At 37.1% G+C, this 12,443-nt stretch overlaps 1 long non-coding RNA gene across 1 annotated transcript in view; it reads left to right on the top strand.

Annotated features, from left to right (window-relative positions):
- LOC116661845 overlaps positions 1 to 12,443 on the top strand; it is a 28,839-nt gene that overhangs the window by 12,156 nt on the left and 4,240 nt on the right. The window contains exons 2-3 of the long non-coding RNA XR_004317828.1: positions 6,280 to 6,287; positions 8,704 to 8,707. This is a non-coding gene — a long non-coding RNA (uncharacterized LOC116661845). The remainder of the gene's footprint in view (positions 1 to 6,279; positions 6,288 to 8,703; positions 8,708 to 12,443) is intronic.

Below are 12,443 nucleotides of genomic sequence, written 5' to 3'. Positions count from 1 at the left end.
AAATTGGCCAATGAATAGAAAACTTGACTGGGAGTCTGGAGGTTTAGGTTCCACCATAGCTGGGTATCTCACTAACTGAGTAAGTTAATTAAGTTCTCTGGGCCTCATTTTGTTCTTTTCTACCATGTGGGTTTGGGTTAGGAACGATTGAATTAGAACATCACAAATCTGTATATGCCTGAAAAATATGTCCAGTATATCCACGGTCGTGTAGCTGAAAATAAAAAGTAATGTAGTACAATTTTCCTCTTGTTTCTCCCCACTTAACCTTAACGTCAATAACCAGTCTAAGCACTCCTGAGAAGCAACGCAACAGCCCACCACTACTGTCCGATTGACTAAACAAATCTAGACTTAATAAAACTTACTTTTGCTAATGGCAGGTAATGGAGGCATCAGAATCTCCCAGAGACCACAGGCTTCATTTCCCTTCATACCTGACTCGCTGGATCAGCAGTTGCTGCTGTACTTGAGCCGTGTAAGGCTAATAACCCTGGAGCGGAGGAGAAAGCCCTCACTTACTGTTTTACAGCAGTCACTGTCTGATAATCACAGAATGGTTTCTGGGTCAGTTACGCGTCCTCAAGGTGAGACCAAAATGCCAGTTCAAATAATAGGGCAATGGAGTGCCTTAATAAAGAGATTTCTATAAAATACTCAGAGGCACTGGTCTTAAAATTGCAGCAGATTTTCTTTCATGCCAGCTGCCACCTAAACTAGGTGCTCTATGACATGTATTTCTATTAAAATTTACTTGAATTCCACTGATTTTGGGGGCAAATGTAATATTTGAATGCCTCCATTAAGATAATTACTGTTAAGCAAGAGACTTCTGAAGATGTGTGCAAAAACTATTTATACTTTACACAGAAGCTCTGTCTTTGACGGAGTTCACTTAAAATTTCCATACACATGCAGCTCAACTTTCAGAAGGGGTTTCAGCTGGAAATCTCTTCTTAGAATTAAGAGATCAAAAGGATGGATTTTTTTAGTTTCTTTTTTTAATCAGTCATCAATGTTAATAATTAAGGTTTAATGAGGATTTTCCCTCTAGTTAATTTCTTTCCAATTCACAGGTTTAGAAACTGTGGAAAAAAGAACCTTCTGCCTTAGTGTACATTATCTACTGGTCAAATGTGAATTTAAAAATGATGACAGCAGGGTACAAGCAGCTCATTGACAAGTGTTTGAGGCCAGTTTAGGAACTACAGGAATATTGGCTGGGAAAGTCACTGTAAACAAAGTTTTGCAAAACTTCTGAATATCTATGCTTGATATTCCAGTTAGCTCTATGTAGGTCAAATCTAGCCTGTAGGAGATGTCAGTCTGCCTCGTGAGTTTAGTCCCAGGTTAGTGAGTGTCTGTAGGAATGCAGCTTACAGTCCTGAAATGAGAGAGGGATCTGCAGAAAGGAGACCTCTTTCCCTAAGAGAGAGATACCTCAGAGGTCTCAGCAGTTACCCCTTAACCAAGAGAAAACCCACCTTACCTGTTTTGCGGGCTGGGATCCCAGTGTTAAAAATTAGTTATTAGGCTTAATTCATTTATTTTTTCAACAAATACTTATTGAATGCCAACTATGTGCCGAGCACTATTCTAGACACTGAACTTATAGCAGCAAAGGAAACAAACAAACAGACATTTCTAGCTGCATAGAACCTACACTCTAAAAAGAGGCTATAGGCAATAAACAAGATAAATAAGTAAACTCTGGGGAGAAAAGCATGTAGGAAGGATTGTGTAGTGGTTGGATATGGCTTGGGTTAGATATGGTTGCCAAGGAAACCTCACTAAGAAAATGGCACGTGAGTAGAGGTCTGAAGGAAGCGAAGGAGTGAACTGCGCAGGTGTGTGAAGCAGAGCATCCTAGGCGGATGGAACAGCAGTTACAGAGGCCCTGAAGCAAGAGCGAGCCTGATGTTTTCTAGGAATAGCTAGGAGACCAGTATAACTGGATCAGAATGAGTGAACAAAAGGGAAGTATGAAGTGAGGGCGAAAGACAGAGGGGAAGCTCATGCACAGCCTGATAAGCCGTCATGAGAACTCTCCCTTTTACTGTGAGGTGGGAATCCACCGCAGAGCCTGAAGCAGGGGAGGCAGTATGGAAGCAAGGGGCCGAGTGAGGAACACTTGCAGTGTGCCAGGTGAAGGATGATGGGGTTTTGGATTAGAATAGTAGCAGTGGAGATTGAGGAGAAGGTGTCAGGTTCTAGGTAAATTTTGAAGTTAGATACAGCAGCATCTGTTGATGAACCAGATGTGGGTTGTGTGCTATTTTGGGGAATTAAAGATGACTCCAATATTTTTGCCCAAAGCAACTGGGGTTACCATTTCCTGACACGGAGAAAACTCTGGAAGAACAAATTTGATGGTGGTGGTGATGGGAAACAAGAACTCAGTTTGTACATGAGAAGTTTGAAATGCACATTAATTACTGGCAGTGATGGTATACGCTTAAAACACAGATTCTGGAGCCAAACTATCTGAGTTCAAATTCTCTTTCCACTATTTGTCAAGCACGTAACCTTCAGAAAATTACTTGATGTGTCTAGGTCCCTGTTTCCTCATCTTAGGATGGAGATGAAAATTGAACGTTACTTCATAAGGTTGTTTTAAGGATTGAGTAAGTTAATACATGAATAAGTGCTTTGGAATAAGGTCTAGAAAATAATAAACATTATACGAGCATTAGTTTTGGTTATTGCTATTATTATCATTATTATTATTTGTTATTACTATTAGATATACCAGTTGAGCTGTCACCTATGCATTTGGCTATTTAAGTCTGAAAAGTTCAGGGGAGGGATCTAGGTTTGAGACATAAATTTTCTAGTTATCAGCATATAGGTGGCACTTAAGCCAACAGACAAAGAGAATACCAAAGTTATGAGTGTAGGTGGAGTCTTCAAGGGCACTGGGACACACTCTACCATTTAGAAGTCTTCAAGGTAAAGAAGAACTTGAAAAAGAGACTGAAAAGAAGTGGCCAGAGAGGTGGGAAGAAATCTAAATGTGCGGTGTTTGGAAACTACATGAAGAAAGTGTATCAAGGAAGAGGGGATGATCAACTTAGTCAAATGCTACTAAGTTGAGTAAGATGAGGCCTTGGAAATCAGTAGTGGGTTTCAGTTTAATTTAATTCGATTCATTTATTTGTGAGTTTGATGAGAGCGGTTTTATTGGAGTGGTAGGGACATTAGCTTTATCTGGGCTCAAGAAGAAGTAGAGACTGAGTACAGACAAATCTTTCTCAGAGCTTTGCTGTACTCCGAGACATGGGCATGTAGCTGAACAAGGAAGTGGAGCCAAGAGAAAGTTTTACTTAAGATGGTAGAAATAATAGAAGATTTGTGTCTGATGATATTAATCCAGGAGAGAAGGAAGTGTGATGATGTTGGAGTGAGGAGAATTGTCAGAGTGACAGGATGAAGGCGTGTTTCTCAGCGTTATTGGGTGGGAGAAGACGTTACTTTTCCTCATCTCTGAGGGCTTCAGCTGTCAAAAAAATTGGATAAAATTGTGTGCTAACATTGATATCACATAAAGGGGGAGATATATTAAGGGAAGGGAGTTACTTCAGAGCTGGCCTCCCTGCATACTCTGATAAGCCTTGTAAACTACTAATAATGGTCATAGTCTTAAAAGGGCGTACGTTGATAAAGACACATAACAGCAATTCCTGAAAACTCAACAAAATTATATTATGAATTCCTGTCCTCTTTTCCATCTGCATGGACTCCGTCTTAGTCCAAGTCCCCCTTGCTTCTCATCAGAAGTAATGTAACGGGCTTCTAAGCGGCCAGCCTACTTTATATCTTACAGTCTGTTCTCCACACAAAAGAAAGGGAAATCCTTTTAAATGGAACTCATATAATGTCAACATTCTGCTTCCTCCGGTGTCTTTTGTGAATGAAGGTTTATTACAAACTTGGAAAATCACAAAATGTAATTGATGTACCAATATCATGCTAAAGCACGTTCTAAGATGTTTGCTTCCATTCTCATTTGACACACATTTTCATCTGAGTGTAGCCGTGTTGTCATAGTTTATTTGATTAACAATCATCTGCAACTATTAACGATGAAATCAGTTTAGAACTCTGAAAGGTTGGAGGTTAACCTGTAGCAATGGGTAAGTTTACTCTGTAGCCTGTTGGAAAAAAGTTATCCACGAAACTGTTACGATTTTCATACCGTATGTCTAACCGAGCAATCTTACTTAGGCTTTTCTTTTCTGCCTGTCTGTGTAAATCCTTGTTTGTCAGTCTTAAAACAGCTCTTTCTCTTTTATTTGTTCCCTTATTAATGAAATTAATAAAATGTTCACACGTACTCACAGTTTATATGAAAATATAATACTACCTATGATATTTAGGATAAAATGCGAAGTCCTTACCCACGGCCACAAGGCCACTACGTGATCAGGTTGCTGCCTAACACTGAGGCCATCCACTACCACTCTTCTGAGCTGTGTTGGCTTTCTTGCTACTCCTAGAACATACCAAGTCATCTCTGAGCTCCAAGCCCTTTCATTGTGCTGTTTCAGTTTCCTGGAGAGCTTTCTTCCCAGATTTCGATTTTGTTCCATTCATTTATGAGTCAGATCCCTGCTCAAATGTAAGCTCCTCATAAGTGCGTCACTGACCGCCCTGTCCAAAATAGCACGAATACATACCGCTGTATAAACTCCTTAACTGGCTTTACTTATTCTGACATTTCACTGTGATCATATTCAAACATACAGCATAACTGAAAGGAATTTAGAGTGAACACCCATCTATCCACCACTGAGGCTCTAACAGTAACATTTTTAGCATTGTATACCGTTTTATAAATTCACTTGTGATTGTGCTCATTGTTTTTAATGCCCAACTGCCCTCCCACCCCTCAACACTGCAATGTAAAATCCAGAAGGACACTGGGTCTGTCTATTTGAGAGGCTGCTGTGTCCTCGGTGCTTGTGACAACACTTGACATGTAGCGGATGTTGTAGATTAAATTACTGGTTCTAATTATTCAGTCACCTGTGGTAGCTTTATATATCCATGTCCTTGCCATGGCCTTATGATAGCTGGATGGGACCTCTGTAGGGGAGGAACCTCAGCCTTGCCTAGTCTTTCTTCTCAGTGAAGCGGCATTCAACACACACTCAAACCCAGTGTCGTGGCCCAGGCTCCAGGCCCCATGTGACAACAGTTTCTGGGGGAAGCAGAGGAAAGGTTCCAAAACCCCAGACATCTTAGAACTGGTATCCCTACCCTCCAAGTTATCATTTTGTTGTACCCTTTGGACTTTAGGGACACATCATTATTGGAACTTAGAAATTATTAGACTAAAAGAATTTACATGCCTGTGTAATTAATGTTTACCAATCAAGCAATGTTTTGCTTAACCATTAGAAAAACATCCAACAGTGCAATAACTATTTACCATTATAATAACTCTTTTAATAAAGTTGATTACTTTTTATGATATAGTTTAAGACATAATGAAATAATTAAAGTTGTGTAATAAAGAAAATAAATATATTACCCAAATTAGACTATGTGTCAAACAATGGTAGATTAAAGACTTCATTTATTGGAATGAGCCGAAGAGAAAAATCACATGCAAAAGAAATAAAAATGTACATTTTAGCTTTCATTGGTAAAATGCTAAAGAAATAGTCATTTATTAGTTCCCTTGATCATCATGGTGGTGATATTAATCATAATGAACTCACAAAATGATAATATGACTATGAGATGCACTGTTAGAAATTCTAATTTAATTTTTGAAATATTTAATAAAATATACTCAGGGAGCATTGGCCTCTTGTTCTGGGGAACATTTAAATGGAAAATGTTAATTTTTATTGGTGTCATAATTATAGAATTAATGATGGTACTGTTCACCTAGATGTAAAAAGGAATTTTAATGCTATTTAAAAACCTAAACTGTATTTGTGTGAATTTCAGTTTAGTTTTGCTTTGCAGAAATCAAAACCAAGCAGAGCATATTTTGATAACATAATGAAAAGTGGTAAATGGTGCAGCCTCTAGATACTTCTGAAAAACAGTAGAATGTAATCACTTACCTGCAAATGAGGCTTTTGTATACATTTTCCTATAAAACTAAAACATACAAGGATGATGTGAATTAGTACACCTAGATGTATAGAAGGCCCCTTAAGGATATGGTGCCTGAGGAACCCTTTCGAGTGTTGGCGAGATAGCAAATGGCAGGAGATTCTTTACAGGAATTCTTCAAAGGGAATTGCAGTCTCTGTGGAGCAGGAGCTATTCCGGTGGGTAAGACGGGTGTGCTTTAAAATTGTAGGAACATTTCAGTGTGGTCATTGGATCAGATTGGTGAAGGATATTCCTTCATGGGGACAAGTATGTTCTCAAGTTAGTAGTTTGAAACCTGCATAAGACAGGAGTGACTTTATGTTAATGCAGTTTCCTTCATGGAGCTGGTGTGTGGTGTGTAGGGTGATAGTTGCCCTGTTAAAAGGTAGTCATAGGTCATTTATTCCAACTTCCTCAATCTATACCTCAGGAACATTTGTCCTGCTGCAGGAAGAAACTTTGAAATGAGATGTATTTTAGAAGGCTGTGCTGTAGGAACATATGTATTATCTATATAAACTTCTGATCATATTCCAGTACAGGATATAGAGATAAATCTGACATGTCCATTTCATGGTGAGATATTTAGCAGATCCAGGTCACCAGTCTGTTCTTTCTCCCACTGTAGGAACTATGCTGCATTTTTCAAGTAGACAATATTTTAATGGGAATAATATACTTCCTGCATTTAAATCAAGGAGCTTAATCTTAAGGGTTTAAATGAGGTGTCCCGAATTATTTTTATCTTAATTATTTATATGTTTAAAATGAGAGTTTTAATTTTATGTATTTAAACCCATATATGAATGCTATGCCTAGATAAATTCAACTCATGTTACTTTTATAATCAGGAATTAGAAATTATCCATGACACCATTATTAAAAACAGAAAAAAAATCAGTTCTTCCCCTCCCCCACAGGCATTTATCATTCTCATCCAATCCAGTGGGAATTTTCAAGCATATAGTTAAAAAAAGTGGGCTAATTAAGAACTACCATAGGAAATAAATTAATTTTATAGCATTCATTATTTATTATTTAATTGTATTTGGGAAATAGCATATTTTTTTCTGATTACCAAAATAATAAATATTAATTGCTCTAAGTGTAACAAATGCATACGACTACAAAGAGGGGAAAGAAACATAATGTCACTTCTGGAGATGAGACCAGTGAACAAGCTGGCATACATTTTTCTACTTATTATTTCTATGTATATGTCTAAGTATATATATTAATAAGATCTCATTCTATGATGCTGTTTAGTGATTGTTTTTTGGATGTAATATATCATAAAAGTTTGCTATAATATTTTAAGATGCCTGTAACTAAATTCTTAACAGCTCCATCATTTTCCATGATGCCTTGGGCTCTGGTTAAAAGAAGGCCAGAGCAGGTCTGAGGAATGCTAAAAATGAAATTTATGGACATCTTGTTTCTACTCGTAAGTTTTATTAAGATAAAAATGATAGAAGAACAGGATAGGTAGAGGAGCTATCTGAATGTCTCCTTTCAGTTGTTTTGGAGGATACCCCGAGTCCAAGAATCTGTTAGGTCTACGGAGTCCTGAGCAAAGGAGCTCCTAGGCTTTTATTCTGATGTCTACCAGAAGGATCACATCAGTGCCCTAAAGCATCATACGTAACTTTAAAAGATAGTATTTTTCAACTTAAGAATCACCATTACCAAGACTTAACTTTAAACTTCCAAGTCCTTGGATGACATCGGCAAAATGGCAAAATAGGGCTTTTGTACCATCTATAATGCCAAGAGAGAACTTCTCAGCCTGGAGTTTCTGCCACAAGGGGGAGTGAGAGATTGTGGGTGAGTAAACAGCTTCCCCAGCTGTGCATGATGCTACTAAAGAGGGTCATTTCTTTTTCACTCCATCTGGAATAGACACGTGTGCTGCACAGCTGGAGGGCAAGAAGGGGCTAGGAGAACAGTACAGAGCTCTCCAACAGCATCAAAGGATTGTGGATCCTACTAAGAGCTTTGAAGAATTCATCAGGAAGCCTGCCCACAAGCCTAAGGGGATGACTCACTTATAGATCCTGCCAACAGGCCCACAAGCACCCTCAGTGCTCTGCACACCTCACCCCACCACACCCACTCTGTGGCTGGCTCCCAGGCATGCCCTTGATGACTCTGACTGCAAGCTTTTGTAGATGTCTGGTGAGCTTGCACAGAAAGCTGACCTGACTCTGCAGGGTTTAAAGAAAGCACACAAACTTGAGTCAGCACTGCCCTAGGGAAAGTGAATAGGAAACTGTCAGCACTCAGCCTAACTTTGCAGGATTCAGAGAAGGCATACAGCCTTAGGAATTCACTCCCCCTAGCCCTAATAAGAGAGAACAAGAAGTGTGGAACAGGTGTATCCATATAAAAGGTCTGACAAAGCCTTGGAATCTCCAGAGAGGCCAAAAGAAGGTATTTCTGTCCCCAAAGCAGTCAGTAAAGACTGGAGGAGGCGACTGCTTCTATAAATGTGAAGATAGTAGTGCAAGACATCAAGGAACCTGAGAAATCAGGGAAACGTGACAACACCAAAGAAACAGTAATTTTCTAGTAATCAACCACAAAGAAATGGAGATCTGTGATTTGCCAATAAAGAATTCAAAATAGTTGTTTTAGGGAAACTCAGTGAGCTACAAGAAAACAGATAAAGACAATCCAACAAAAATCAGGAATGCAATACATGATCAAAACAAGAAGTTTAGCAGAGAAGTAGCAATCATTTTTTTTTAAAAGAAGCCAAACAAATTTTTGAGCTGGAGAATATAATGAATGAAATGGAAAATGCAGTAAAGAGCATCATCAGTAGGTTTAATCAAACAGAAGAAGAAAAAAATCTGTGAAGTTGAAGACAGACCATTTGAAATTCTGCATTCAGAGAACAAAGAAGAAAAGAATTAGAATGTGAAGAAACCCTACGTGAATTATGGTATGCCAGCAAGTGAAACAATCTAAGCATTATTGGATTCCTAGAAGAAGAAAGGAGAGAGAAAGGGGCAGAAAACTTATTTAAAGAAGTAATGGCTGAGAACTTCCCAAATATAGGAAGAGATTTAAAAATCCAAATTCACAAAGCTCATAGGTCCCCAAAAAGATTCAACACAAAAATACCCTCTCCAAGACACATAATAAAACTAAAATCTAAGACAGAGAGAATTTTAAAAGCAAACAAACGAACAGACAAACAAACAAACAAACAAACATACAAGGCAATGCCCCATAAGGCTATCAGTGGATTTCTCAGGAGACACATTGCAGTCAGTGTGACTGCAGGAGAAAATAGGATGATACATTCAAAGTGCTAAAAGAAAAACATTCACCAAAGCAGTCTCTTGTCATCTGACAAAATTCAACATTCTTTCATGATAAAAAAAAACTTTCAAAAATTAGTTGTAGAAGGACTGTACCACAACACAAAACAGGCCATAAATGACCAGCCCAAAGCTAACATCATACTCAACGGTGAAAAGATCCTCATTTTCACCACTTCAATACAATATAGTATTATAAGTCCTAGTCAGAGCAGTTAGGCAAGGAAAAGAAGTAAAAGACATCCAAATCAGAAAGGAAGAAGTTGAGTTGTCTCTGTTGGCAGATAATATGATCTTATGTGTAGAAAACTCTTAAGACTCCACCAAAAAAATGTCAGAATAAACAAATTGAGTAAAGTTGCAGGGTTCAAAATCAATATACAATAATGTCTATCACTAACAATTAACTAGTGAAGAGAGAAAATAAGAGGGGAGGGTATAGCTCAGTAATAGAGTGCATGTTTAGCATGCACGAGGTCCTGGATTCAATCCCCAGTATCTCCATTAAAAAAAATTAATAATATAACAAATGTAATTACCCCCCTCAAAAAAAATTGTCCAAAAATATAATTTAAAAAGATAATTAAAAAATTAAAAATTAAGAAAAGAAGAAAATAATCCCATTTATAATAGTGTCAAAATGCTTAGTAATAAATTTGTTCAAGGATGTGGATGACCTGTATATTTAAAACTAAGACATTGATGAAAGAAATTGAGGAAGATACAAATAAATGGAAAAATATCCCTTGCTCATGGATTTAAGGAATTAATACTATTAGTATGTGTATTCTACTCAAAGCACTCTACAGGTTCAATGCAATCTCTATCAAAATTACATTGGCATTTTTCTCAGAAACAAACAAACAAAAAATGCTAAAAGTTGTACAGAACCACAAATGACCCCAAATAGCCAAAGCAATCTTGAGAAAGGAGAACCAAGGTGGACACATCACATTTCCTGGTTTTAAACTATACTACAAAACTATAGTAATCAAAACAGCATGATCTTGACATAAAAACAGACATAGACCAAGGGAACAGAATTGAGAGCCCAGAAATAAACCCATGCATATACAGTCAACTAATATTTGATGATTCAGAAAGGACAGTTACTTCAATAAATGGTGCTGGGAAAACTGGAGAACCACAGTGCGGAAGAATGAAATTGGACTCCTGTCTTATACTACTCACAGAAGTTAACTTGAAATGGATTAAAGAGTTAAATATAAAACCCTAAACTATAAAATGTAGAAGAAAACATAGGGAGAAAGCTACTTGACGTTGGTCTTCACAACAATTTTTTAAAATGATACCAAGGCACAAGTAACAAAAGAAAAAAAAAACAAAACAAGTGGGACTAAACCAAACTAAAAAGCTTCTACACAACAAAAGAAACTATCAACACAATGAAAAGCAAAGCCACAAAATGGAGAAAATATTTGCAAATAATGTATATCTGATAAAGAGTTAATATTAAAAAAATGTACAAGGAACTGATAAACTTAATAATGAAAAAGCAAACAGTCCAATTAAAAATCAGCAAAGGACTTGATTAGACAATTTTCCAAAGAAAACATACAGATTGCCAACAGGTACATGAAAAGATGAACATCACTAATCGTCAGGGAAATGGAGATCAAAATCAAATCAAGACAGGACCTCATACCTGTTAGATGGCTATTATCAAAAAGACAAGAGACAGCTAGTCTTGGCAAAGATGCAGAGGAAAAGGAACCTTTGTGCACTGTTGGTGGGAATGTAACTTGGTGCAGCCACTATGGAAAACAGCATGGAGATTCTTCAAAAATTAAAAAAAAAAATGGAACAACCATATTACCCAACAATCTCACTTCTGGTTGTATAAGTCATATCAATGAAAACAGGATCTTGAAGGGACAGCTGTTCTCCCATGTTCATCGCAGCCTTATTCACAACTGCCAAGACAGGGAAACAAACTAAGTGTCAATGGATGAATGAATAAAAAAGCATACATACACATACATTCATACATACATACAATGGTTATTTATAAACAATGGAATATTACTCAACCATGAGAAGGAAGGAAATCTTGCCATTTACAACAACATGGATGATCCCTGAGGGCATTATGCTAAATGAAATGTATCTGACAGAGAAGGACATATACTATATAATCTCATTTATATATGGACTCTAAAAAAGCCAAACTTGGCAACAGAGAGTAGAGTGGTGGTTACCAGGGTCTGAGGCATGAGGGAAATGGGGAGATATGGTCAAAGGTTAAAAACTATAAGATTACTAAATTCTGAGGCTCTAATATATAGCATGGTGATTATAGTTAATAATACTATATTATATACTTGAAATGTGCTAAGAGAGTGTATTTTAAATGTTGTTACCACATAAAGGAAGGTAATTATGTGAAGGAATGGAGATGTTAACTCATCTTATTGTGATAATCATGTCACAGCATACACCTGTATGAAATCATTACACTATAGACCTTAAACTTACAAATGCATATGCCAGTAATATCTCAACAAAGCTGGAAACATAAGAATGCCTCTACTTCCCATTTTCATCTCCACCAATGAGAAATTTGGATTTTCTCTCCTATTTCTATCCCCCTCTGAACTTTCCTGAGGTAATACATTTAATTACAGATTACGATTAGATTAGAGTATTAGATGAGATTATGATTAGAAAGCATGTGCTTTGTCTTTGATTTTTCCTTATACATTCCCAGTAACTGTAATATTCCATCTATATTTACTTATGTATATTGAAATAATTATTGCCTCCTCAGTTTCCTTTCTTTCATTATCATTGTTCCCTCTCTTAACGCTTCTTTTCTGGTTCATTTGATATTTGACTAGAGTCCCATAGACCTTTCTTGAAAATATTACCCAGAAAGGGTTGTGGATGATATATTATCTGACAGGTGATTTGTATCTTGCCTGTATTTGGCAATCACACTTTTTTTTTCAGTACTTTGTTCCTAATACTATACTACTTCTAGTTTCT

Source organism: Camelus ferus, chromosome X, assembly GCF_009834535.1.
Source record: "Camelus ferus isolate YT-003-E chromosome X, BCGSAC_Cfer_1.0, whole genome shotgun sequence".
In the NCBI taxonomy this organism is placed as follows: Eukaryota; Metazoa; Chordata; class Mammalia; order Artiodactyla; family Camelidae; genus Camelus; species Camelus ferus.
Note: the sequence above shows the minus strand (reverse complement) of the source record. Positions and strands in the feature narration are given on the sequence as shown.